Source organism: Bacillus rossius, chromosome 1 (genome assembly GCF_032445375.1).
Source record: "Bacillus rossius redtenbacheri isolate Brsri chromosome 1, Brsri_v3, whole genome shotgun sequence".
In the NCBI taxonomy this organism is placed as follows: Eukaryota; Metazoa; Arthropoda; class Insecta; order Phasmatodea; family Bacillidae; genus Bacillus; species Bacillus rossius.
This window is the reverse complement of record NC_086330.1, coordinates 302,975,954-302,979,460: the sequence shown is the minus strand read 5'-3', so window position 1 is coordinate 302,979,460 and position 3,507 is coordinate 302,975,954.

The window sequence follows — 3,507 nt, the reverse complement described above, 5'->3', positions numbered from 1 at the left end:
AAGTAATAAGTAAAAAAAAAAGTACATGAGTTCCTACTGTTCATCCTTTGTCCCGGTTTGTTAGGTCAGGTCATTTACATTATAAATACTTTAAAACTAAACAACCATTAAGATTAATTCATATTAATTTTAATGTCTGCTTAGTTTCAAAATATTTATAATGTAACTGACCTGACCTAATCGACCATTTTAATTAATAAGGCATTCACGAAAACACGGCAAAAAAAAAATTATGGCGGTCGAATGATTGCACAGGTCTTGTTTTGCAAAATAAGAACGGCGATATCTCCTAAAGTATTTGTTATGTCTTATCTCCGCCGGGTTTTACGAAAAGGGGAAGCTAAAAAGCATAGAATAAAAGTATTTTCGGAATTTAATTTTTTTTTAACAAATATTGCCCAACTACATATTTACCGAGATCAGTGGAAAGTCGACAAATTGAACGGAATTCTCGAGTCCAACCTCCTGACGATATATTTAATGCAGTAATGCAGACAAGACAGCATTTTTTTTTACGAACTTCTACCAAATAAAACTATGGCATACAAAGGAGGGAAGTGCACAGGTGGGAAGAAAACCAAAGAGAGGTTGTCAGTATTACACTAAGTTACGTCCTTTTATCATTGGCAAATTCAAAAATCCAAGATGCTTTAAAAGTGTTGCATCACTTCCAGCTGACTATTCAGCTACACAAAGGCATGGATGTCAAAAGATTTATTTTCTAAAAGGCTAGTTGAGACCGATAAAGAAATGTAAAGGAAACACAGAAAGATCATCATTCTGGTTGACAAGTGTGCAGCTCTTATCCTCTTGAGGCCCAACAACATTTGTCATCAAAATTACTCTAACAGTAGGGGAGACTAGGGAGGTATGAGACAAGGAAGTTTTGAGACGGTAGCTTTAACTTTAAAATGTAGGTAGCTCTTGGCTTCTAATTTTTGTCATAAGATGGCATTTATAGTCAGTAATCTATGGTAAAAAAGTGAAGTGAAGAAGCACAAAATTAGTTTTTACATGTTGCAGTTTTAGAGTTCGGTAAGTAAATATATTGGTGTTTATTATTTGTTAATTTGAAAGCCATTAAACAAATGACCCAATAATGTATAATGCATTACTACTATAATGTATTACTAGCTACATTTATGATATGTTATGTTATGTGTACTTTATAATACACTAGCATAAATAAGATTTTTTCACAAAATGGCGCAATAGTGAGGTTTGAGACAAAAATGCTATAGGGGAGTTCTGAGACGTCTGATTCCTCCCTAGGCAGAAATGTTTATTTGCTATTCTCTTTTAACATTTTATATGGTGACAGCCCAAGGTCGTTCTTACTGAAATGTTTTTCCATACAAACTACCGAATAGAGTATTTAAACATTTGTTCTTAATATCCATACGTAGTGGCGCATAAATACTTAAATAGTATTTTTGACTTCAACTTATTATTTTTTTTAAGGTTTTCTCCAGACAATTTTGAGGATTGTTATTAAGGAAAGTTGTAATGTTGTTACAGTTAAGAATGCCGCTGCATTGGAAGAAAAAGACAGGGCGTGATACAACACCAGGAGATGTGATGAAGGCTGCAGCAGAAGAATGCATCTCAGCAGGGAAACTCCGGCCAATCGCAAAAAAATTTGGTATTGACAAACAAACTCTTGCTTGTTATGTTAAGAAAGCTCGTACTGGTGGTGAAGAACTGTCTTTTACTCCAAACCGAAAATATTCACAAGTTTTTACCGACGAGGAAGAAAACCTTCTACAGGAGTATATTCTCACTTCTTCAAAAATGCACTATGGACTTTAAGTTCTAGCTACTCGTAAATTAGCTTTTCAGTATGGAGCTGAAAACAAAAACAAAATGCCTGTCACATGGGAAGAAAACAAGATGGCAGGATATGATTGGTATTTAGGTTTCATGCATCGTCACTCAAGTCTCTCGTTACGATCTGCTGAATCAACCAGTCTGTCACGTGCCACAAGTTTTAACCAAATAAATGTTGTTGACTTCTTTACCAACCTAGAGAAAATTCTGAAACAAGAGAAGATTGAGCCACATCAAATTTGGAACATAGATGAAACTGGGGTTTCAACAGTTCACAGGCCACCAAAAGTAATTGCACAGAAAGGGAGCAAAAAAGTAGGAAAAGCAACTTCAGCTGAGAGAGGTTCTTTGGCGACAGTTTGTTGTGGTATGAATGCTACAGGTAACAGTGTTCCACCGTTTTTCATCTTCCCACGAGTGCACTTCAAAGAACACATGCTATCTGGGGCTCCTCCTGGCAGTTCAGGGGAAGCTCACACCTCAGGATAGATGACCGGGGAAAATTTTGTGCTCTTCCTCAACTGTTTCATCAAGTTCTCTGGTTGCTCAAAAGAGAGCAAAGTGCTGCACTTAATGTACAACCACGACAGCCATATTACCATTGACTCGCTTAAAACTGCAAAAGACAATGGTATTATATTGTTGACTCTGCCTCCACATACAAGCCACAAGTTGCAGCATTCCTCTGGATAAGTCCGTATTTTATTCATTTAAGGCTTTCTACAACAATAGAGCAGCAGATTCGTGGCTTACATCGATTCCACATACAAGCCACAAGTTGAGCATTCCTCTGGATAAGTCCGTATTTTATTCATTTAAGGCTTTCTACAACAATAGAGCAGCAGATTCGTGGCTTACATCGATTCCAGGAAAGACTATTTCCATTTATGAGATAGCTGCATTAGTTGGAAATTCATTCCCACTTAGTTTCATGCCAAAGAATATAGTATCAGGATAAAGACACAGGAATTTCACCTTTCAACCCTGATATATTCTCAGATGAAGATTTCCTATGCCCTGATGCGACAAATCGACCACTTCCAAATTCGCAAGGCGAAACCTCTGGCATTGGGAAAGATCAGATGCTTCTTGATGGAACTTCAACATCTGAAGTGAATCTAAATGCTGTGCCATCCACATCATCGCAAGAAAACACACCTGGTAAGAATGGTAATCAGATTCTTGTAACTGGATCCAAAAAGCATCTTTCTCCAGAAGATGTGTGTCCATTACCCAAAGCAGCTGCAAGAATAAAGGCTTCGGGTAGAAAACCTGCGAATACAAGAGTATTAAAAGACACACCAATTAAAACACAAATTGAGGCAGAACTGATGGCTCGCCAACAACGGAAACATGTTGCTGCAAACAAGACGTTATTTGATCCAACAGTAAAAAATAAAAAAATTGCAAGTAACAAAGACAATGTTGATGAAGATACTAGTGATGATTCAAGTTATGTGAATGATGCTAAAACAAATGACACAGACATCTCTACATCTGAGTCTGAGGATGACTATAATGGACTTTGCTTGAAAACATTTTGTGATGTTTCGATTGGTGACTTTATGTTAGTAAAATTTACCACAAGCAAAAGTAGGCCTACTGTGCATTACATTGCACGTGTCACAGAAAGTTTTCCAGAGGGTAATGAATTTGGTGTTAGTTTTTTGTGACGAAAAA